Below are 26,275 nucleotides of genomic sequence, written 5' to 3'. Positions count from 1 at the left end.
AGCTATGGCAAGATATGAACTCCAAACGGATTGGGTGTCCTCACATCTAAGGCATTGCTGGTGGTTGTAGCCCCCAAGGCTTCTCTCTTTGGGTAGCTTTGCTCAGTTCTTATGACGTTGCTGAGATATTCCATGCTCCTAGCCTCTCTAACTTCTTGTACTTTTTGCTTCACTCTTACAGCTTCATGCACTGCCCTCTCAGGGACATACTGCCTGGCCCTCCAGGTCTCCTTCTGAAACCTGGGTAGAAACTCCACAATGCTGTAACTCTTACATTCTACATGTATGTAAAACCAGCACCTCATCAATGACACCAAGGTCTGGCACCACTTGGAGCAATAGCTGGACTGTTTTGAATCATGCCAGTGGCTACAGAAGCTACAAAGTGCCTGGATGACTTAGTATGGTGGACTGGATCCTGGGGAACAAATTTCCCAGGTGGCAGCCATTCTGGAGCAAAAGCCCTGAGGCTCTCTTCAAAGCAAGTTTTTCACTCTTGTCTGTGAAGCATGGGGCCTTCCCAGTTCCCCACATTCCCTCAAAACATTTTTCTTATTGTCCTGATCAAAAGTATGTGGCTTATTTTTAATGCTCATCTTTTCAGCAAATAAGCTCTCTTCTGCTTCAACTTTTTAGGCCTCAAGTTTACTGGGGCTTCCTTTCTGGTGAAACTCAAAGCTTTTTAAATTATTCAATAGTGCTATTAGCTCTTGATAGTCAGTACAAAGCTGGCTAAAGTCCCTCAACGGTACACCTGTCACAGTGTGAATGTTGAAATTTTTTCTGGCAAATTAATTACTCTGCCTCCCTTAATCTCAAGCTTGTGAGGACATAAGCAAAATATAGACAAATTTTCTCCCAGAGCATAACACACATGGCCTGGAATCCAACTGCCAATGGAATCCTTGTTCCCAGATGAAACTTCCTGAGCCAGTTTTTCCATCTGCATTTGTATGAGCATTCTCATCTTCTGAACACTAACCAGAATCTCCCACCAAGCTTGGCTTATAGTATTCTAGGGCTGCTTCTCCACTCAGCATCTTCAAACATTTCCAAACTCTTTCCACATGGTCAGGGATTGTCACAGCAATGACCCTACTCCTGGTACCAAAATGTCTTAGTTACTTTATTCATCACTGAGGCAAAATAGTCAACACCCACAATTTAAAGGAGGAAAGGTTTATTTTGACTCATGGTTTATAAAGGTTTCAGACCATAGTCAGCTGGCTCCAAGGCAAAACAGCATGGAAGAGGAGAGTTGCCTGTGGCATGGTAGGCAAGAAGCAGAGAGAGTTAAGGAAGGAGCCATGAAAGGTGACAGACTCTACCAAACCATGCCAACAGTTACTCAGCTCTTCTCACCAGACCCTGACTCCTAAAGACAGATGTGATTTACCACCCTCATAATCTAGTCACCTTCAAAAGCTCCACCTCTGAGTGCATGAGGCTCTGTGGGAACAACTAGATATAAATCATACTAGCCACATTCTCTTTCTGTTCCAATCTTTGACTGTAGACCAAGGTATATTCTATGTGGTGCAATAGTAATAGTAGAGTCTTCATTCCTAATGCACTTTGTATTTTACAAGTCATCATCAAATATATTATCTGTCTACCAACAACCCATGAAATAAGAATAATAAGAATTATACACTACCCCATGTCAATTTTGTAGATGGAAAACTAAATCTCAAAAGTTAGGTCATAAAGTAAATTAAAGAACAGGTATTGAATCTCAGATTTGCCAATTCCAATGCTCTTTCTAATACATCAGCTCTCTGAACAGACACATACCACATAGCTATAAGATTGTGCTGTGGTGGAAAGCCCACGTTGACCATCTAACTCTGAACTACACAGGATCCCAGATGAGTCCTGGCAGATTAAGACTCTCAGTTTGGTTCACAGGGAGAAAGAAGTGAGGGCAGATCAGGTACTCTTCTGTTTCAGGATCCCCGCTCTGGTGACTCTGCTTCCTTCATCTATTCTTTAAAAGAAGGTTTTCTTCATCTCCAGTTCTTTGTATACTCTTTAGGTCATTTTATCTACTGTCACTCTTGCAACTATTAATACAGGTTATACTTTGATGTTCTATGAATCTATATCTCTTTAGGTAAAACTACTCCCTAGTTCTAAAGGCTTATGTACCTAACCACCTAGTGGCTGAACTAAAGTTTTTGTGAACTCCTATTTTGACTTAAACCTCTTTTTATCCTGACTCCTGTACTCATTTAATGTCACTCTCAGTGACTCTCAGATGGGGAAGTCATTCTCCACTCCTCATCCCTGACTACATAACTGTTACTAAATCCTCTGGATTCTATATTATCAATAACACTATGGAGCCCCTTCTTCCCAATCTGGCAGTCAAAATTGCCAAAGTAACAAAATGCAACTCTAATCACTTTGTTTGAACACTTAACTGTTAGAATTTCATTTTCCCTCATCATCTGATGTCCAGACATAACATGTTGACCATTGCCTTCTGTGACTTATCTTCCATCTACACTTCTGGCTTCAACTTTTCTGCTCCCTCAAATCCATTATTCCACTGCACAAACCTCACAAAGTCCCTAAACATGCCTCCTGTTACCTTCTCCTTCCTCTGATAATTCTCTCTTCTCCCTCATCTACATATTTTTAGTTTATGATTTTTTAAGATAATTCCCTAAAATGTATTTCTATTATACATTGTTTTCTCCTTTTGTTTACATATCTATCACTTCTTTCCCCTCATCTCACCAGTCTATAAGTTCTTCCAAAGACTAAATAAGAATTAGTCTTATTTATCTTTGTTTTCTAAGAGTTTAGAATAGTATTATTTCATAGGTGTTTAATAAATTTTATTAAATTGAATACAAACTTAGCCATCAAAAAGTGTTATTAAAAAATCTTATCAATATGTGACAGATACTGCAAACACAGTCTTCTGAATCACTCCATTCCATTCACTTAGTTTAGATATGTCCCTGTTCTCCTAAGGGACCATGTCAATGAGGGTACATTGCTAAAAAATTTAGACATATTTGCCATCCATTTCCCAGTAAACAGATTCTTTCTCTCATAAGTTACTCGTGGTTTTCAGATGGTACTCCTGATCAAAGAGTTGAGTGCTTTTTAAGTTTTGTTTTGTGATTTTGGTCTTAAGTTGCCCAAGCGGCCAAACTCTTGATTGTCCTGTTTCAGCCTCCTGAATAGCTGAGATTACAGGCATATGCCTGCACAACCAACAGATGAGGGGATTTGATAAAGATATATACCGAGTGGGATAAATATTTCTATACAGTCAGGTTCATCCATGTTTTTCAACTCAACAGAAAACAAAGATTAGCACCTGCTGATTTCCATTTGCTTTCCTACTATGGACAACATTGATAGTCCAGTTCCTCAGAAACCAAATATTTATTATTACAAAATTTATGAAAGCATGATCTCTAGAAGAAATCCAAGCAAGTGGGGCAACTGGCTAAACATTAGCATGTGCTTACAACACCTCTCAAGGTGACTGGTCATTCTTTCACTGGAGTTGGGCTCCCAGGCAGCCAGGACACCAACTTGCCATCAGTGGCTCCCCATTGCAAGCACAGGGGTCTGGCCCACAGTGCACACTCACTGTGTAAACAAATGAAGTCATGATTCAATCTCAGAGAGCCAAGGCAGAGAGTAAAATATTACTTGTCATGACTTTACAACCATCTTCCTTTGGTTAAGACATTAGAACAGATAGCATCTTTACAAATTCTTTTAGTTGTGTTCCTCCTTTTGCTGAATATTGTAATTTCTTGCAAGGCTTGTAAAGGAAGAAACTCTAACATGGTGGGGTCTGGGAGGGAGGAAGGATCAATTTTGTCCACATTATGATAAAAGCTACTTTACATGTGCATTTAAAGGTAAGGAATGGCTCCATTTTTTTTTTATTCTCAAGTTCTTTTACTGGTACATTTTAGGTACACAATACGTTACATTTATCATTGGGTGTTTGTACCTGTACATAATGTATCTTGATTCTTAGATTTTCCATATTACCTGTGTGTCCATTAACCCTCCCACCCTTCCCTATTTAGATGGACATCATTTCCATTTTTTTTTTGTTTCTCATAATTTTTCCTTTGCCATCTTTCCTTTCCCTTTCCCCTCACTTCGCCCCTAACTCTTTGGACCTTTTATCCTATTTCAAATTATCAATTATTAATTTTAATCATTTTAAACCTTATTTACACTTCACAGTTTCTCACACCAGAGAAATTATCCGGTATTTACAAGTGTGTCCTATTTATTTCACTTAAGAGTATGGCCTCCATATGCATCCATTTAGCTATAAATGACTCTAGATTCTTGATCTTTATGGCTGAGTAGTACTCCATTTTATTAAAAAACTACATCTTCTTTATCCAGTTTCCAGTTGATAGGCACTTGGGCTGCTTTCAAGATTTAGCTATTACAAACTGTACTGCTATAAATATGGGTGGACATATATGATATGTATATATGGTATGATACCATATGATATATGGTATCATACCATATATATACCATATGATATCTATATGGTATCATATATATATGGTATATATGGTATCATATGATATATGGTATGATACCTTTTTTCCCCCATTAAGTTTATTGGTACATTTTAGGTATAAAATACAGTTACATTCATCATTGGGATCTTGTACCCTTACATGAGTATCTTGGTTCTTATTTTTTCCCCCATTTCCCTGCCCTCCCTTTACCCCCTCCACCCTTCCCTATTTGCAAAGACTTTGTTTCCAATTTTTTCCTTTTCTCATATTTTTTATTTTCCCTTTCCCCTACCCCTCCCATTTCCCCTGCTCCTTTAGACCTTCCTTCCTATTACACAATATCAATTATACCTTTTTAAAATTACAATATCAAGATCTAGGAGACATTACCACAGATTTTACAGAATTTAAAAGGATATAGAAAGCATATTTCAAAAATCTGTTTTGAAATAAATTTGACAACTTCTAAGAAGTACCTTGGAAGACAAATTAATGAAACTGACTCTGGAGGAAATATAAAATTTGAATAGCACCTATTAAAGAAAGTATATTCCTGGGCCAGGGATTTAGCTCAGTGGTTCTGTTGCCTGCCTCACAAGCGCAAGGACCCGAGTTCAATCCTTGGTACCAAAAAAAGAAAAAAAAGAAAAAAAGTATATTCCTAGCTTGAAAACCTACCTATATGATAACAGCAGGCTCATAAACATTTTAACTGATAAATTATATCAAACATTTAAAGCAGAAAAAAGAAGGAACACTTCTCCCCTCATTTTAGGAAAGCAACATTGTCCTAATCCTAAAACTGGATAAAGATAATAGAAGAAAAAGGTATGAACATAGATAGAAATTTGTTTAACAAAACAAACTCTTAGAAGTCAGATCTGGCAGTATGTAGAAAGTGGTTTTGTTATAGGGATGGCAGTGTTGGGTCAGCATTGGAAGATCCACCCCCATAAGTCATCATTTTAACAGAGGAAAGGAAAAAGCAATATGATCCTGTCACTAGTTGGAGAAAAAGCTTTGGACTAAATTCTACAGCTGTTCATGGTAGAAGTTATCAGGAGCCTAGAAGTAGAACAGAACCTTCTCAACAGATTAAAGGCATGTACTCCATACTTCCAGCGAGAATGCCTTATATAAATGGAGAAGATACAATGCTTTCTCCTTAAGGTGGGGAACAAGGGCAGATATGCTTACTCTTTATCTGTCCATTAAACTTTGAAACAAAGGCCCAACTAAAATAGTCTGGCAATAAAATGACACAATTAGGATAGGACTGGCACAGCAGAAGCAAAATCTTTATATGTAGATGAAATGATCATCTACAGAGAAAATACTAAGAAATCTCTAGGAGCCCCTAGAACTTGTATTTGAATTTAGCAGGATTAGAAAACACAAAGTATATATAAAAATTCAGGTGTATGTATACTTGTTATAAATGAAGAATTGGATATTGAAATTTAAAAGTTATGTAGGAGTACAAAGGACCTAGAAAATTTAAAAACAACAACAAAAAAACGGTGTTGGAAGATGTTTAGTGCCTAATTTTAAGACTTCTTCTAAAGCTACAGTAATCAAGGTAGTGTTGGTGTAAAGAAAGACATACAGATCATGTGAATAAAACAGAGAATCTAGAAATAGAATCACACATATATGGTCCACTGAGTTTTGAAAGATTATTTAACATTAGCATTTTATAGAATATAAACTCAATTCAACAGCCAAGGAAAAGATAGTGTTTTCAGCAAATGGCACTACAACACCTGGTATCCGTATATAAAAAATTAATCTCAACCCTTTATTTCCAACATAAAAATATCCTGAAGGGATCTATGAACCTAAATATGAAAGCCTAAAAGTGTAAAACTTTAAGAAGAAATTATAAGGGAAAATGTTTATGAATTTAGGGTAGGCAAGAACTACCTAGGATACAAAAAACATGATGTATAAAAGAAAAAAAGTTGATAAATGAGATTCCATCAAAATTTAGAACTTTAAAAGACATCATTAAAATGAAAAGTAGTCCTTAAACAGACCATATTTACAATGCACATAACCTATGACCAGAATATATAAAGAACTCTTCAGCTCATTAATAGACAAGCCAATTAAAAAGTAGACATAAGAAGATGATAAATAGCCAGTATAGCACAAGGAATGGTGGGCAACTCTAGAATCAGAAAAATACTAATCAGTACAATAATAAGATTGAATTATACACTCATTAGGGAGATGAAGTTAAAAGTTTTAAAAGCCTTGTCATGACTTTTTCTTTTTGTTGGATTCTCCCCCTTTGCATTTAATTTCTTGTCCCACCCAACGGATTCATTCTGCTGGCCTTCCTGGGGTTGTGATCCTCCTTGTCTTTTCCTAGGGTATTGACTAAAATTTTTTGGAGTGCTGGTTTGGTATTTATGAAGTTGCTGAGGTGCTCTTCATCATGAAAATATCTTATTTCTCCATCAATTTTGAAAGATAGTTTTGCAGGGTACATCAATCTGGGTTGGAGGCTGTTTTCCTTTAGTGCTTGAAATACATCACTCCAAGCTCTTCTTGCCTTGAGGGTTTGCATTGAGAAGTCTGCTGTGATTCTGATGGGCTTTCCTTTGTATGTGATTTGTTTCTTTTCTCTGACTGCTTGGAGAATTGTGTTCTTCTGTTGGATTTCTGGAATCCTAACTATTATATGCCTATGTGTAGATTTTTTTTGATCAAGGCTACTTGGAGTCCTATATGCCTCACTTATCTGTATGTCAAGTTCTTTTCCCCTGCTTGGGAAGTTTTCTGCCATCACTTCTGTGAACAGTTTTTTTATATCATCTGCACTCTCTTCTCTTTCTTCATTGACTCCAATCGGTCTTTTGTTATTCTTCTTTGCATCATCTAGCAGCTGCTGGATTGATTTCTCATGTTCCCTTACAATTTTAAAGCAATTTTTCTTTTCCTGGTCACTAATTGCAATCTTATCTTCTATATCTAAAATTCTATCCTCACATTGGTTCATTGTGCTGCTCAGACTTTTGATGGAGTTTTTAATCTCTTGGAAATCTGTTTGCATCTGTTTTATGGATTCCATTTGTTTCCTATGTTGGGATTCCATCATGTTCCTCAGATCCTCTATTTTTTTATCTGTGTCCTTGTTAGATTTATTAATCATGTCTTGCACCATGAGCACAAGCTTTGCTGTTATCTAAGAAATTATTTCTGATTTCATTTTTCCCAGATCCTCTTTTGTTGCCAGTTCAGAGAGTCCAGGTGGTTGAGTATCAGATTATTCCATCTCGTTTCCCTTTGGGATTGCTGTAGGTGATCCAGAAGTCTGTTTTTGAGGCTTCTTTACATGTCTTCTCATTTCCATGGTGTGGGGGTGCTTCCAGCACCCACGTGGCTCAGCTTCTCTGCCCTAGGAGTGTGGGGTGGCGGCGGGGGAGCTTCCTTCTGGGTTGTGGTATGATTCTTTTAATTCTTTTGGGAAGATACCCAGCAGGGGAATAGCTGGGTCAAATGGAACCTATAGTCCTAGTTCTTTGAGGTTCTCCATACTGATTTCCACAGTAGTTGTACCAGGCTGCACTCTCATCAACAATGAAGAAGGGTTCCTTTCTCCCCACACCCCTGCCAGCATCTTTTATTGGTTGATTTCTTGATAGCAGCCATTCTTTCTGGGGTGAGGTGGAATCGCAGTGTTGTTTTCATCTGCATGTCTCGAATGACCAGTGATGTTGTACATTTTTTCATATGTTTATTTGCTGCTTTTACTTCTTTGTCTGAGAAATGTCTGTCCATTTCAGATGCCCATTTTTTAATTGGGTCTTTGAATTTGGGGGGGGTCTGATTTTTTTTCAGTTCTTTATATATTCTAGATGGTAGTCCTTTGTCTGAGGTACACCTGCTAAAAATTTTTTCCCACATTGTAAATTGCCTGTTAGCTCTGTTGGTGGTTTCTTTTGCAATGCAGGAGCTTTTTAATAAGATGAGATCCCAGTTGTTGATTCTTTCTGCTAGTTCCTGTGTTACTGAGGTTTTGTTCATAAAGTCTTTTCCTATGCCAATGTCTTCAAGAGTTCTACCTAACTTAACTTCCAGCAAGTTTAGTGTTTCTGTTTTAATATTTAGATCTTTAATCCACTTTGATCTTAGTTTAGTGCATGGTGATAGGTATGGGTCTAGTTTTAATCTTTGGCAGGTTGAAATCCAGTTTTTCCAATACCACTTATTAAATAGGCTATCTTTCCTCCAATGATGGTGGTTGGCTCCTTTGTCAAAGATGAGATGGCTGAGTATGTCTGGAGTTGCTTCTGCATCTTCTATTCTATTCCACTGATCCTCAGGTCTGTTCATTTGCCAGTACCATGCTGTTTTTATCACAGTAGCTTTGTAGTATAGTTTCAAGTTGGGGATTGTGATACCCCCCTGCCATGTCTCTGTTGCTTAGAATTGCTTTTGCAATTCTAAGTCTCTTCTGGTTCCAAATGAATTTTTGGATGGTTTTCTCTAGTTCCGTGAAGTATACTGTTGGAATTTCAATCAGCATTGCATTGAATCTGTATAGTAGCTTTGGAAGTATGGCCATTTTCACTATATTGGTTCTTCCAACCCAGGAGCAAGGGATGTCTTTCCCTTATCTTGTATCCTCTTTGATCTCTTTTTTCAGAGTGCTGTAGTTTTCAGTGTAGAGGTCTTTTGCTTCCTTTGTCAGACTGATTCCTAGATATTTCATTTTTTGGATGTTATTGTAAAAGGAACTGTTTCCCTAATTTCTCTCTCAGTGAGTCTGTTATTTGTGTATAAGAAGGCTATTGTTTTTTGAGTGTTGACCTTGTATCCAGCTACCTACTGAATCTGTTAATTAAGTCTAGAATTCTTTAGGAGGAGTTTTTTGGGTCTTCTATGCAAACTATCATATAATCAGGAAATAATGACATTTTAACTTCTTCCTTTCCTATCTTTATTCCTTTTATTTCTTTCTCTTTTCTAATTGCTGTGGCTAATGTTTCCAGAACTATATTGAACAGGACTAGTGATATTGGGCATCCTTGTCTTATTCCTGATTTTAGCATGAAAGTTTTCAGTTTTTGACCATTTAGTATAATATTTCCTAGATAGCCTTAATCAGGTTGAGATAAAGACTTTCTATTCCAATTTTCTGTAGGGTTTTTATCATGAATGGGTGTTGGATTTTGTCAAATGCCTTTTCTGCATCTATTGAGATGATCATATGGTTTTTGTCCTTGACTCTGTTAATATAGTGTAGTACATTTATTGATTTATGAATATTTAATCATCCTTGCATTCCTGGGATAAATCCAACTTGGTCAGGGTGTATGATCTTCTTGATGACCCTCTGTATTCTGTTTGCCAGTATCTTGTTGAGGATTTTTGCATCTATGTTCATTAGGGAGATTGGCCTGTAGTTCTCTTTTGGGGTTGGGTCTTTCCCTGGTTTTGGAATCAAAGTAGCACTTGCTTCCAGGAATGAATTTGGAAGCTTTGCTTCCCTTTCAATTTCCTTGATGATTTTAAAGAGTAATGGCAATAGTTCTTCTTTAAATGTCTTGTAGAATTCAGGAGTGAAGCCATCAGGACCTGGGATTTTCTTTGTTGGTAAATTTTTCATTACATTTTCTATTTCACTCATTATAATTGGGGTGTTTAGAATTTCTATATCTTCATTTAACCTTGGCAATTCATATGTATCTAGGAATCTGTCCATTTGTTCTGTGTTTTCCATTTTATTAGGATACAGGTTCTTGAAGTAGGTATTGATGATCCTCTGGATTTCTGTTGGATCTGTTGTGACTTCACCTTTTTCATTCTTAACTGTATGGATTTACACCCTTTTGTTCCTTTTTTTGATAAGGTTGGCTAAAGGTTTATCGATTTTATTCTTTCGAAAAACTAACTCTTTGATTCATTGATTTTTTGTATCGTTGTCATAGTCTCCATTGCACTGATTTCTGCTCTGATCTTTATAACTTCCTCTCTTGTATGACCTTTGGTTTTGTTATGCTCTTCTTTTTCTAGGAGCTTGAGGTTCTGCATTAGGTTATTTATCTGAGTTTTCTGTTTTCCTAATATGGGCATTCACTGCTATGAATTTCCCAGGTAGAACTGCTTTCATTGTGTCCCATAGACTCCTGTATGTTGTATTGGCATTATCATTAACTTGTAGAAACTGTTTAATTTCTTCTTTAATTTCCTCTGTGACCCATTGGTTGTTCAGGAGGGTGTTATTCAGTTTCCATGAGTTTGTTGGGGTTTTGCATTATTGATCTCCAATTTTATTGCACTATGGTCTGATAATATACAGAGGGTAACTTCAATTCTTTTACATTTACTTAGACATGTCCTATGAGCTAGCATGTGATCTATTTTGGAGAATGACCCGTGTGCAGCCAAAAAGAATGTGTATTCTGATTTTGTGGGGTGGAACACTCTCTAGATATCTATTAAGTCCATTTGTTCAAAAGCTTGGTTCAGTTCTAGAATTTTGTTGTTGATTTTTTGTCTAGATGATCTATTTGTGACAGTGGGGTATTGAGGTCCCCCACTATAATTGTATTAGTGCTGTTGACTCTCGATGTGTCCAGATACATGTGGGAAGATGGTATCTATATTCATTTTGCAGGAAATGAGTTCTTAAAACTTACTCTGTTTAAACTGCTACTCTGGGTGCTAGGATGATAGACTCCATCTGACCAAATGTTGAAAGCGTTTTAAAAGAGGAATTAGGATTTTTGTTCCCCCTTATTATTCTTTCCCTAACATACATTCAGTTCCAATGGGGTGAGTTGAATGGCTTGCTAGCTCTTTCTTTCAAAGAGTTACAATTTCCCGAAATGGCAGACTGCCATTTAAATCAGAGTTGTTAGGCATCTCCCTTGTGGATTTAAGCTGTGGCTGTTGGCTAAAAGCTGAAAGGGCCATTTTTCAATCAGCACTTAGGTTTAGGAGCCATGAGGGTCCTAAAATCTAAAATGTCTCTACTTTTCCGGGGGGGGGGGGTGTAATTTTTTTAACCTGGAGAGAGTAGATGTTTTCACTAGTCTTTCTTTTTCATAGTCATTATAATTAAGAAAACCATTCATCAAAGAGCTCTGCCTAACATATATCGGCATAGCAATGTATTTTTCTGAAAATGTCACCAGCTTGTAAGCCATCTTTCATTATTTCCATCTTAAACTTGAATAGAGATGCTTCAAACATGCAGTTTTTGTGATTTGATTTTGAAAGTAATATTTTACATAAATCTTCAGTAACCAAATATAATGGATTTTAAATGCTTGCAAAAGCCTTTATTTGCAAGCCAACAAAACATACACTAGCGATATTTATTTTTAAATGTTTTATTTACATAGGAAACGTACAGAAATTATGCTTAAACAGTGTATCTTAAATAATGTTCTTGCCCTGGCTTGTCATCTGTAATCCTAAAGCTGACTCCTTAGGATTGCAACACTTTATGAAAGGAGAAATGGAGCCTCGACTTTCTTTAAAGAAAATACAGATATTACTATGAGTCTAGATTGAATACCCTTATGCAATGCCATACTGGAGGAATGATTTGAAGAAATCACTGAGCAAGTATGCAATTTTAAAACAGCATACTTTCTTCGGTGTTCTTTGACAAGTGTGCTATTCCTGGTGATGGTATCCCGGCACTGGTGGGTAGAGACGAGCTGTGGAAACCCTCATTTGCTCTGTGGAAGACCTCTCTGAGTTCAGGTTCCTCTCATCAGAAATATCCCTTTGTAGACCCAGAAGGAAGCTGCCCGCCTCCATCCCAGGCTCCTAGGGCAGTGAAGCTCAGCCGGTCCCAGCACCCGGAAGGAAGCTCCCCCACTGCCATCCCAAGCTCCTAGGGCAGAGAAGGTGAGCCGCATGGGCGCCAGAAGCACCCCCCCTCCCCCTGTGGAAATGAGAAGACACATAAACAAGCCTCAAAAACAGATTTCCAGATCACATCCAGCAACCCCAAAGGGAAACAAGATGGAATGCTCTGATACTCAACCAACTGGACTCTGAACTGGCAACAAAAGAGGATCTGGGAAAAATGAAATCAGAAATAATTACTCAGATAACAGCAAAGATTTTGCTCATGGTGCAAGACATGATTAATAAATCTAGAGAGGACACAGACTAAAAAAATAGAGGATCTGAGGAACATGATGGAATCCCAACATGGGAAAAATATGGAATCCATAAAACAGATACAAACAGATTTCCAAGAGATTTAAAAACTCCATCAAAAGTCTGAGCAGCAGAATGAACCAATGTGAGAATATGTACCCTGCAAAACTATCTTTCAAAATTGATGGAGAAATAAGATACTTTCATGACAAAGAGCACCTCAGCAACTTCATGAATACCAAACCAGCACTCCAAAAAATTTTAGACAATACCCTAGGAAAAGACAATGAGGATCACAACCCCAGGAAACCCAGCAGAATGAATCCACTGGCTGTGACAAATTAAATGCAAAGGGGGAGAATCCAACAAAAAGAAAAAGTCATGACAAGCCTTTTAAAACTTTTAACTTCATATCCCTAATGAGTGTATAATTCAATTATTATTGTACTGATTAGTATTTTTCTAGATTCTAGAGTTGCACACCATTCCTTGTGCTATACTGGCTATTTATCATCTTATGTCTACATTTTAATTGGGTTGTCTATTAATGAGCTCTAAGAATTCTTTATATATTCTGTTCATAGGTTATATGCGTTGTAAATATGGTCTGTTTAAGGACTACTTTTCATTTTAATGATGTCTTTTAAAGTTCTAAATTTTGATGGAATCTCATTTATCAATTTTTTTTCTTTTATACATCATGTTTTTTGTATCCTAGGTAGTTCTTGCCTACCCTGAATTCACAAATATTTTCCCTTATAATTTCTTCTTAAAGTTTTATACTTTTAGGCTTTCTTATTTAGGTTCATAGATCCCTTCAAGTTATTTTCATGTGTGGAAAAAAAGGGTTGAGATTAATTTTTTATATATGGATACCAGGTGTTCTAGTGCCATTTGCTGAAGACATTATCTCTTCCTAGGCTCTTGAATCGAGTTTATAGTCTATAAAATGCTAATGTTAAATAATCTTTCAAAACTCAGTGGACCATATATGTGTGGTTCTATTTCTAGATTCTCTGTTTTATTTAAATGATCTATATGTCTTTCCTTACACCAACACTGCCTTGATTACTGTAGCTTTAGAAGAAGTCTTAAAATTGGGTGCTAAATGTCTTCCAACACTGTTCTTCTTTTTGTTTTTGTTTTTGTTTTGGGCTTTTCTGGGTCCTTCGTACTACTACATAACTTTTAAATTTCAATATCCAGTTCTTCAGTTATAGCAAGTATACACAGACCTGAATTTTTATATATACCTTGTGTTTTCTAATCCTGCTAAATTCAAGTACAAGTTCTAGGAGTTCCTAGAGATTTCTTAGTATTTTCTCTGTAGATGATCATTTCATCTACATATAAAGATTTTGCTTCTGCCATGCCAATCCTATCCTAGTTGTGTCATTTTATTGCCAGACTATTTTGGTTTAGACCTTTGTTTCAAAGTCTAATGGACAGATGAACAGTAGGTATATATGCCCTTGTTCCCCACTTTAGGGAGAAAGCATTGCATCATCTCCATTCATAGAAGGAGTTTTTGTTGGAAGTATGGAGTACATGTCTTTGATCTGTTGAGAAGGTTCTGTTCTACTTCTAGGCTCCTGATAGCTTTTACCATGAACAGCTGTAGAATTTAGTTCAATATTCTTTCTCCAACTAGTGACGGGATCATATGGCTTTCTCCTTTCCTCTGTTAAAATGATTACTTTTAGGGGTGGATCTTCCAATGCTGAACCAACACTGCCATCCCTATAATAAAACCACTTTCTACATACTGCCAGATCTGACTTCTAAGAGTTTGTTTTGTTAAACAAATTTCTATCTATGTTCATACCTTTTTCTTCTATTATCTTTATCCAGTTTTAGGATTAGCACAATGTTGATTTCCTAAAATGAGGGAGAAGTGTTCCTTCTTTTTTCTGCTTTAAATGTTTGATATAATTTATCAGTTAAAATGTTTATGAGCCTGCTGTTGTCATATAGGTAGGTTTTCAAGCTAGGTGCTATTTCTTTAATAGGTGCTATTCAAATTGTATATTTCCTCCAGAGTTAGTTTCATTAATTTGTCTTCTAAGTTACTTCTTGGAAGTTGTCAAATTTATTTCAAAAAAGATTTTTGTAATATGCTTTCTATATCCTTTTAAATTCTGTAAAATCTGTGGTAATGTCTCCTAGATCTTAATATTGTAATTTTAAAAATGTATAACTGATATTGTGTAACAGGAAGAATAGGTCTAAAAGAGCAGGGGAATTGGGAGGGGTAGGGGAAGGGAAAAAAGGGAAAGGAAAAAATATGAGAAGAAAAAAATGGAAACAAGGTCTTTGCAAATAGGGAAGGGTGGTGGGGGTGAAGGGAGGGCAAGGGAAGGGGAAAAAAAATAAGAACCAAGAGACTCATGTAATGGTACAAGATCCCAATGATGAATGTAACTGTATTTTATACCTAAAATGTACCAATAAAGTTAATGGGGGAAAAAATCCCCCCCCCCAAAAAAATAAAGAATCATCCTGAAAGAGGCATACAGAAGAAAGAATTTGGAAGTTAATGGCTCACTGACAAATTGAGCATAGATTTGACTCAAAAGACAATGAACAAAGTAATAATGTTTTTGTTTAAGAAGCAGAGGTATACTTCCTAAACTGAAGTGAAATTTTGATGTTTTAATAAAATGAATGGTTTTATATATACATTACTTATTACCCTCAATTCTGGTGTGAATTGCTTTCGTGTTGTCTGTTTATCATATTTGCTTCAGTAACAGTGAGTTTCAAAGCAATTTCATGTAAATATTTTGCCAACCACTCTTGATGGAAGTTTATCTTAGATTCTTGACTATTGAATAAATATATTAAACAAGAGGACAAATTTTGTCAATATTAAATAAAAATACTACACAATACTTTATCTTTCTAGTTGTAAAAATCAGAACAAATATATATGTATATAAACTCCAGCACAATTACTGGCATATATTTAAAATAGAATAAACTGTTGAATACATGTGCATAGACATTTTGTATCCAAGTGTGTGTAGGTGAACAACATATTTCTAAATAAAGCAATATGAAATAGTTATAAAAAAAAAAAGAAATAGCCCTTTGTAGAGCCATCTGTCCTACAACCATTTTTCCTTGCCCCTCCCCCATCTCACTCTAAAAGCTTTAAAATTTTCTAACAGTCTAATCAGCAAGAATTTATTGACCACCAACAGGAGCAAAGCACCGCACCAGGCTGCCCCTGTCATCCTGATGCTGCTCTTTTCACTGCCGATGTTAAATTGTCCCTCATCTTCTTTTTCAGTTGCTTACAACGATGAGAGGGTCAAACACCTATCATCTAAGGAAAATTTAGTTTAAGCCTTAACTTATGGCACCTGGCTAAAAGTGGAAATGTTGAAATTTTTTTCATCATGACTTGTTGAAAGCAAGAAATTATTTACTAGTTATACTTAGACTATATCTCTAAATATCCATGTAACATGTGATTTGTTTTGATCATTTAAAAATATTATTTAATGAAAGTTGTAGCTCATTTAGTTTCTATGAGGCATCGAATTTGTAAGAAACAAGTATTCTAGGAATTAAACGAGACTTGCAATAATTACATCAACTGAAATGTCATCATGCTCAAGGACATTTTATCAGTTATTCATTTGACATTATTTGTCATGAAAAATAATTTTTAAAAATTAAGATGTTTATCCATTGGTTAACTACTGATAATCAATTGAGAAGAGATTTATTAATAACCGACTACCATGTAGCCATTTAAAATGAGGTTTGTATAAATTGACCTCTCCAAGACGTCTAATGAAAAGTCAATTTACTGAATAGTATGTGCCATCATCTACATGTATTATGTAATTATAATTATCTATATGTATATGGTAATTGCAATATAATAATATATTTTATATCATGATTTTTAATGAAAAAGACTCATTAGTGTGAAAGAGTAAAATACTGACATTATATTAACTGAGACTAAAAAGTTACAAAGGATATTGATCCAAATGTCATAATGTGTATGTTTATGCATGCTTATGTAAGAGTATGCACATGTAGTTGTATAGCAAATATTGAAATAGCCATCCAAATATGCAAAATGTCTGTTTCTGTAAGTTAGGATACGGTTAATCATTTTTCTTTGTCATTTTACTCATTAGTTTTTATTTTTCAAAGCTTCTATGATAAACATCAATTATTTTATTATTAGAAAAATAACATTTTAAAAAACTATCTACAAGGGAATTTGTTGCAGGATTATTTATAATGACCAAAATATGGAAAGATGCACATGAGATTGTTAATATCAGTTACTTTGTGTGGAGGAGGGGGTGAGTGTGGAAAGAGCAGGCTTGAAATAGAGGATAGAGATTCTATCCATGTGTGTGTGTGTGAGATATGAATAATTCAACAAAGAGTCAAATAATCTTAAAACCAATGCACTTCTTCTTCTTTCCCTGCAAACTTGACTTTCTCCCTTCCTAATCTCAGAGGTGGTGCGAGGTGAGGTGAACTGGTTCAGTGTGATTCTGGACCATTTTTCCATGAAAAATACTCCTGGTGCTGTTCATGGTGTAGGCTTCTCCAAGAGTCAGTCCTTAACAGCTCTCCTGTCCCACCTGCTATGTAGTAGCCCCAGTCAACACTCCCTTAATAATGCTTATCACTGCACTGGGAAGAAAACATCTTATTAGAGGTATCAGCTTTTATGTATGTATTTCCCAGGAGGCTGTGTTGTATTCTTCATAACTCCACTACCTATAGAGAGTTACACAAGAAAAATACCTGTTGAAGATAGGTGTGAATTGCCTACCTGAATGTTTGAGTTACCAGATCCATTCATGGAGCAGCTTACCAGAAACTTGGAAACTGTCACTCTGAGGCTGCTCTCTGGCGAATGCAATTGCCACAGTCAATCCTTAAAATCATTCTATGACCTGATACCTAAGTCAAGAGATGAACTCAAATGTCACATGTCACGATATGAAATACTCTAAAAGCACATATTCTCAACTGGGAGATGGAACCCAAAGAGAGCAAAAATCTGTTCCTTAGAGGGGGAGGGCAGGGGAAAATTATCTAGATACTGAAGAGTTTTGCAATTCTCCAAAGCTAATCCTAACAGAAAAAATTCATGCTCCTTGGCAGTGAATTCTTCTCATTAGGGAGAAATTAAATTAATCTATGTTGAAATTAGTTTAATCAAATTTAATTAACCGGTTTAGTTTTAATTTTGATCTAAAGCCAGTTGCACTCTGCTTGGATGAGGACCAAAACTTATCTCCATGGTAAAAGATAAAAAGTAAACTACCTAATTATTGAACTCCCATGTAGCTTACTTTAATTAGAAAAAGTCGAAGGTGCAGATTTGGATTTAAAAAATGCTTTGTATTTCTTAATTTTCTCATTGTCACGCTTGTCCAGTGGGATAAAGACATTAACAATGAACAGGTAGAGAGCATGTTATCACAGAAGCAGGATTAGCATCAGGCTGGTCCCTGGGACAAGGGACAGAAAGAGGGATGAGTGGGGAAGCAGGGTTTTTCCCAATGAGACACAGGAGCTCATCAAGTCATGGAACACAGATGTCCCTGAGTGCAGTACCAGCCACTGTCTTGGGTCATATTCTAAAACATAACATTAGAAACTGTGCCATTTCCATGTTTTTTGTCAGAAAATTGCATTTCTATACTTTTTTGTCCAGGGAATCCTAAGTGAACACCCAGACTATTTTGGACCAACACTCCTTTGATGTCTTAGGTACATTCCTAAAGGACCATATAAACTATCTATCCCAATTATTTTTCCCTTGGTGCTGATTTCTCCTGGGGTTGCTTCTTCCCTTTCATCTGCCTACTACTGAGTCCCAAAAATCTGTCTTGGTGCCGAAGGCTCTTCTAGTCACATGATGTTTATCATGTTATACATTACTTGATTATTCATATCACACAGATTCTGCCCACTTATAACTTATTATCTAGTATTGCTTTTACATATTTTGGATTTTTATTTTTTGTACCTGGGATCGAACTCAGACCTTGCACTTCTGAGGCAGGCACGGTGCCACTGAGCTAAATCCCTGGCCCTACATATTTTGGATTTTTTAAAAATGACAGTTTACACTACTCTCTAACTTACCATTTCCCACGCTGTTCTATAGAACACTAGCATACCAAGAGATCATGTGAAAGGTATTTCTTTAGTATAAATGTTTAACAATTTCATTATTTACTTAATATTAGGTGTTTCTCATCACATAGAAATAGAGAACTGTTTTAGACTCTAATTCTTGCTTTATCATAATTTCCCAGGTAGCCATGGACAAATTCTTCTTTCTATATAGGTCTCAGGTAGCCACTAAAAAAAATAACCTGAAATAAAAACTCTTTGAGGTTATTTCCAGCCAGTAGTCTCTAGGCATTAAAGTAATATCCAAGGTAAAAATGTTTAAATTATCTTTCAAATTAACAAGGTTTTCCAAGAGCTAGTTGCGGCAAAAGTGCCTTAGAGTCCTCCAAACATCAAATCTCACCATCTGATATTTAAAGAGTGAGGGGTGACACTACATAACAACCAAAACAAAAATCTGAAAAAGGAGTGACTTCAAAATTCTGAAATTATTCTATGAATTTAGACATGATAAGTATGAACTACTTGGTCAAATTCTTGAATTCTCTGAGGCCATGATGGTTTAAGACAATGTTTCTTTTCTGAACTCATATATTAATACTGAGTCCAATTCCGTTTCCTAAAAATTTATTCAAGGAGATTGACAAGACAAGTCACATACCAATTCATTTGTGAACCACCAATATGAAAGCATTGAAACCAAGTTTTGTTTACAAGTTATTTTACTTCGGAAAATAATTTCCCTATTAGAGGAACAACAATGTCAATACCTGGCATAAAGTAGCTGACCAAGAAATGGTATTGTTTTAAAAAATTAATTAGTTTAATAGCAGCTCTTTAAATTATGAGGGTGTTTTTTAAATGAAACAGTCAGTACTTTACCCCCCTGAAGAGACTGACAATGTTCATAATTATATAAAAGTCTCCATGAAATTAAACAGTGAACAACTGAACAACTCAATGATTTGTAAACCTATTTAATAAGAAATTTTCTTTAATGCATCACCTATTAACATCTTATGGGATGCACATGTTCCTTGAAACGGTAATTTGAAAAAGCACTCGTAATCTTATCACACAGCCATAATTTAATTCCTTTTAATAAGATTTAGTCTCATATTTACCATAGCTACCACACAATAGTGCTGAAAATATTCAACCAATAGTTGTTAAATAAATCTTAGATGAAATGGTGAGAACTGCAGATGGGCAAAGGCCTCAGCAGACCTGGTTCTCAATGTGCCATGGCCAATCTAACTTAAGTGTGTTCCTCAGAAAAACCAGCCATGCTTCTGGGGCTGCCTGACACTGCAGAGGCAGCCCCAGTTGGACAAAACCTTCTGTGTCCACCATTTGGCCACTAGGGGCATGCTGCAAGGCTATGGCGACTTCTTACTCAGCAGGGTCAGCGCAAAATGAAAATGTAGGTTCTTTGCTCAAAATTTTTGAGAATTTCCAAAAAGTAACAGCAGAGCAATAAAGCAAAGCAAAACCCTACCTAGCACAAGGCCCGGTCTGCCTTCATGTGTTGCATGTCTGTGAAGCTTGCCCCGTTGCTCAGATCTACAGGAAAAGCTGAAGACCACCATGGCAGCTGGGATACTGCCGAGCGAGGAAATAACAGAAGACTGAAGAACTTGGAGCACCCTGGATACAAGAATGATTTCCTTCTGGAATCCTCGTTTGGACTGTGAGGCTGAGGCAGGCAGAAATGCCTGAAGACCTCAGGGAAAGAAGTAGGATGTTTGATTGTGACTGAATTCATCATCCCAGATTCTCTGGTTATCCAAAATATCCCCAGAAGGCTGACTGACCCCCATAGGTGACCACTTTTAGCATGATGACTATGGTAGATATAAAATGGGGCTGAGGAAGCCAGCATGATGGCTTGTGCCCATAATCCAAGCACCCTGGAAGGCTGAGGCAGGAGGACTGAAAGTCTGAGACCAGGCTTGGCAACCCAAGGCCCTGTCTCTAAAGAAAAATTCAGAAAGGGTGAGGGTCATAGTTCATGCAAAGGTCCTAGGTTTAATCCCTGGTACAACAAGGAAAAAAAAATTGGAGGGGGTGATTTGGGATTCAAAAAGAATATTTGGAGGAGCAACCGTGCTATTACAGTGAGCCAATAGCTTTTTCATGTAGATAAGAACTTTTAAATATAAATGACAAATCTTTTTTACTAAACATTATGATTGGAAGGTATAGGCTAAAACATGGAAATATGGTATTATTTCTAATTAACTCCCAGCAATTGTGTTTTATTATTTCTAGAATGATGACAAAATTTGAGAAACAATGTTCTAGAATGGAGTTCTACTTCCAGTATGACAATACCAAGACCTCTTCAAACCCACTCCCCATTAAAACTGGTGAACATTTTTTAAAAGTTTCTGAGAACAGTTGTAAGGGCATGCCCAAATGAAGAGATATTCTCCCAGCTCTATCACAGGACTGCACTCCACACTGGTAGTGCCAAGAACTCAGAGCCTTTGCCCTTCTCCTCCAGTTCCTAGACAAAAGCCTCACTTTGCAGAAAGGATCACGTCAGCAGTCTCATCAGCTCCCCGCTATCAGTTGCTGAGTCTAAGTTCCCAGCAAGTGCAGACCAAGCTGGAAGGCCTTTTTTCCTGCCCAGCTTCTACTTGTGAGCTGGAGGCTCTGTCTTGAGCATGGCACTACGTAGACATATAGGGGAATCCACTGCTCTCCCCTATACCAAGCACTCAGCTCCGAAAGTGGGGATGTAACCAAGAGCGAAGCCCACCTCTGAAGAAGAACACAAGAGAGAAGCCCAGTGTTATCCCCACCCTCAGCTTCAGAAGTTTTTCTTAGAGGAAGAGACTTGGACTTATTAAAAATACGGTATCTGTGGACATGTTTATTGAACTCTTTCCCTAAGAATGAATTCCTAGAAATAGAATTAGTTAAATAGGCTTTATGTTTTTAAAGAATACTGAGCTGAGTTAATCTTCATGGTATTTAAGAATATGATGGGGGACTATTATTATAAATATTTTTATTATAAATTCAGTACACTTCATTAAAAACAACACCAAACAGCATAAACAATTCTCAGCCCTCCTTCTTTCTATATCCCATAAATTGACCTGGACTTTGAAATGTGCTGAAATTGTTGAGAATTTGGAAAATGGATTATTGCATTTGCCTAACATGATAGTTCTATCATGTTAGGCAAAATTATGACCCTGGGTTTATTTGGGAATTAAGAACGTTTTAAGAAGACGTGCTGCATTTCAAGTTGACAAAGGATAGGATGTGGCAGGTAAGCTTGATTATGTCACCTTGATTGACTCAGGAGCTGCCCCAGGGATTGGTGGAGCACATTTCTGGATGTGTATTAGTGGATCGTGGAGGCATGTCCTTGGGTACCATGTCTGGTCCCTTGGTACCATATTTCACCCTTTCCCCTCTGGCACTCTATCCTGCTCTACTTCTTACTTCTCATGAATTTAGCAGCTCTGTTCCACTATGACTTCCACCATGAAGTTCCCACCTTGGAACAAGACAATCATGGACTGAAATCTGAGATCATGAGTCAAATTAAACCTCTCTGCCTTTAAATTGGCCATTTTGTACAGTGATGACAAAGAAGCCTAATAAAGGAGCCCAAATTTGATTGAATCAATTTATGGAGCAATTTATGCCCCAGAGCATTGTTGAAAACAGTGGAGGAATAGTCTGCAATTAGTGGAGCTTGACACCTGGGTATGCCAGATAAAATAGAGAACTCTGCAAAAGCTACTGCCATCCCAAGGAGACATTATGAAGGCTACCCCGCTGGTGAGAAATACCAGAATCTTCATAGTGTAGGTCTAAATAGAAATATCTGATAAGGGATCTAGAATACAAAATAATCTAGAATCTAGGTTCTATCTAGAAGATAAAAAATAATCTTTCCATATTAAAAATAAAAAGATGGCCAGGCATGGTGGTGCACTCCTGTAATCCTAGCACTAGGTAAGCTGAGGCAGGAGGATCACCACGAGTTTGAGGCCAGCATGGGCTACATAGCGAGTTCAGGACCAGCCTGAACTACAAAGCGAGACCCTGCCTCAAAAAAAAAAGTTAGCCTTAAAAAATAATAAATAAAAAGATAAATAAACCAAATTAATAATTGACAAATAAATTTTTCGAAAGATACACAAATGACCAGTAAGCACATGAAACATTGTTTGACATCATTAGTATTCAGGGAAATATAAATTGAAACCTCAGTGAGATACTACTTCATACCCACTAGATTGGCTATAATTAAAAAGTCAGATAATCACAAGTGCCAGTGAGTGTGGGGAGATATTGGAATATTTATATATTTATATACTGCTGGTGGGAATGTAAAATAGTGCAGCTACTTTAGAAAATGTTGGTATTCCTTCAAATAAGCAAAATACAATCCAGAAATTCCACTCACAGGAATATATCCAAGAGAAATGAAAACATACATTCATGTAAAAGCTTGTACACAAATGTTCTGGCAGCATTATTTATATTATGTAAAAAGTGGAAGCCATCCAAATATCCATCAACTGGTGAATGAGTAAATAAAATATGGTGTAGTTATACATAAAAAGAAAGAAGTACCAATACTTGCTACTTCATAGAAAACATTAAGTGAAAGAAGTTAGGCATAAAATACCATGTATTATATAATACTATTTTTATGAAATGTACAGAATAATCTATAGAGACAGAAAAACTAGTGGTTGCTTAGGGTTTCGGAAACAAGAGTAAACAGAATACGGAATTACAGCTAAAGGGTAAAGAATTTTTTCTTTTCTTACTGTACCAGGAATTGAACTCCAGGTTTTCACAATGAGCTACTGCCCCAGTCCTGTTTTTCTCTCTTAATTTTGAGACAGGGTCTCCCTAAATCCTAAATTGCCTACTGGGTTTGATCAGATAAAATAGTTGCTGGGCTGGGCTTGTATTTGCTATCCTCCTGCCTCTGCCTCCCCAAGTACTGGGACCATGTACGTGATCCACCATGCCCTACTCAGATATTCTTTTTTTTTTTTTTTCTTCCAACTGAGTTAGTCTTTTTATCCTTTTGGTAATCTCTTCCAGGGTTAACTACTTCCTCTGTAGGTGATGAAATATATAAGGCTCCACTTCAAATGTTGGCACTGCTATGAGCATAGTCTTTTCCCCTTCACTGAAACTCAGAATTAAAACTTTGATTCTTGTCTTATTTTCCAGTCCCAGTAGTTTTCACTGCAGAAGTTATCTGAAGACAGTCTTATGCTTTCCAGCAGTGGTCTGTGACCAGCCTCTATCTTCTCCATGAACACTACGATGGATTTAGTTTACGCATGTATTAAACTAAGAGGCATTCTCTCAAATGAGTTTAAATGCACTTTATTTTTAGACAACCTACATGACATGTTTTTTTCCCCTAAAAAACAATGCCACCACTCCAAATAAATCATGGTCAAAATATACAAAGCATTCAAGATGACATCAGTCCCATTTGTCTAAAATCCTGGTGTTGTGCAGATAACAAGCAGCAGCCAGTTATGACAAGTGATAGATCCAAGGTAACCCCCAAATCCATTAACCTTTTTCCATTTCTAAACTATCCTGAAAGAAAATCGTAAATGGGGTCACACCATCCTCACGCTAGTCCAGGAGAGCAACCACACCATCTGGATTCATGTTTGCACCAATAAAGAACTGATAGTTTTTGAAATTAGCAAGGCTGTGCTTGATTTGTTCTGCAGCCCCTGTCATAAAAGGCTTTACTCTTTCTGGTCTTTGTTCTTCGAGTTTGCCTCTGATTGATTTCACACAATCTTTGATATACTTCTTGTAGGCCTCCTTCGTGAAGCTGGTTTCCTGCAAGTGAGGGTTCACGACAATATCCACACCAGTGACTACTGCGCTTCCGGTACCTTCGCCCTCAGGCCTTCAGCTGAGGCATTTCCACCAATGAGCGAGTCATCAACGTGACCCTCTGTTCTACTGACCAACTTGCCCTCCACCTCCAGGCGCAGCCCGCCCGCAATCTCCTGGATCTTGTAAATATCGGAGAACACCTCATCGTGGCTGATGAGGTCCCGATAGATAATCATGAGAGTGGCTGATGGGGGACGCGGCTGAGCTAGCTTAGGAGCGCGGTGTGGGACTGCATAACTCTGTAATCATAAAACTCCCCTAGCCCCAACTGTGAATGTGAGTAAATAGATAAGATCTGTATCAGCCATAAGGTCCCAAAGTAAATTACTCAACTCTTTGTTCGAAACTGATGTCTATAGAACAATCTACAAACATCTGCTGACCATCAGTACGTGTCAGCTAACCACTAACCTTTGTTCCTCTTCTGTAAATTTCGCCTGTTAACTTCCCCTGCAACCCCCTATAAAAAGAGCCTCGGACTCTGGGCTAGTCGCCTAAGCTACTTTGCTTTGGAAGTGCCGTCTGGCCAGACTAAGGTCTGTTTTACTTTCCAACTTGTCCGGTGTGTTCCTTCCCGGGTGTTCTTCGCTGCAGTCAGCTCCTCGGAGCGTTTGGTAAGGCCCTCGGTCTTACACCAGAGCCCGGAGCTCAGAGCGCACCGTGGCGGGGGGCGGGGAGCAGGCGGAAAAAGCTCAGATATTCTTTTTGAAGCAATCAAATGTTCTATAATTGAAGGTGATGGGTTTTCTATATCTGTGAATATACTAAAAACCATTAAGTTGTACACTGTAAGTGGATGAATTAGCATATCAATGTTAATTCTCTCTCAATAAAACTATTTTCAAAAACAGTCTAAGATTTTAACTTTCTTCTCAGAACTTCAGTGGTTGTCAGCCCAAGAATTCAAGAAATATCCCTGAACCCTATTTTTCCTATACCTCAGAACTCTGATCCCACTGCCACCCTCAAGTACACATATATCCGGAGAGGCTAAAACAGTACCACCCTATATTGAAGAGAAATGGAGCGTGATCTTAATTCTAGGGGTCAGAAAAGCAAGGCTCGCCAAGTTCCTGGGGCGGGAGAGCAGGCTGGCCTCACTGCCATCCTTGCTTGCTTCTGATCTTGCCTGTCCACCTTCTCTCATTACATATGTTAGCAGACCCCCAGCACAAGCCAGGAGCTGATGTGCTGGCTTCCTTCCACTCGTGGAAAACACACAACCAAAGATACAGGTTAGGATTAAATTGTATCATCTGAACATAGCATCCTAGAATTCTGTGCCTGGGATAACTTCATAACCCTGTGGTATATTGTCAAGAAAGGGACTTTCTCATTAAATGCTGTCCTGTTTGACTAAATCAGTGTAGTATATAACAAGTTTGAAAAAAATTACCTTGAATCCGTGTATCTGTAAATAATTCACAGCTCAAACAATAAAGGACAAAAAGAAAAGCTTTTTTCTTGTTGCCAGAATTTTTCTCTGGGTCTCTGACATCCAGTTTTTGTTATATATATATTCTGGTTTAAAGAATCAGGATTAACCTAACGACTATGTGAAAAATAAATTACTGGCAGCAAAT

General features: G+C 37.2%; 1 long non-coding RNA gene and 1 pseudogene across 6 annotated transcripts in view; both read right to left on the bottom strand.

Moving 5' to 3' along the window:
• Positions 1-26,275, bottom strand: part of LOC110344980 (uncharacterized) — a 168,525-nt gene that overhangs the window by 118,069 nt on the left and 24,181 nt on the right. The gene's annotated exons all lie outside the window — the stretch shown is intronic.
• Positions 23,637-26,020, bottom strand: LOC147823165 (translationally-controlled tumor protein-like; annotated as a pseudogene).

Source organism: Heterocephalus glaber, unplaced genomic scaffold (genome assembly GCF_053883595.1).
Source record: "Heterocephalus glaber isolate CG9 unplaced genomic scaffold, H.glaber_assembly_v1.0 deba00001600, whole genome shotgun sequence".
Classification (NCBI taxonomy): Eukaryota; Metazoa; Chordata; class Mammalia; order Rodentia; family Bathyergidae; genus Heterocephalus; species Heterocephalus glaber.
This window is presented reverse-complemented; position numbering and strand designations above follow the sequence as displayed.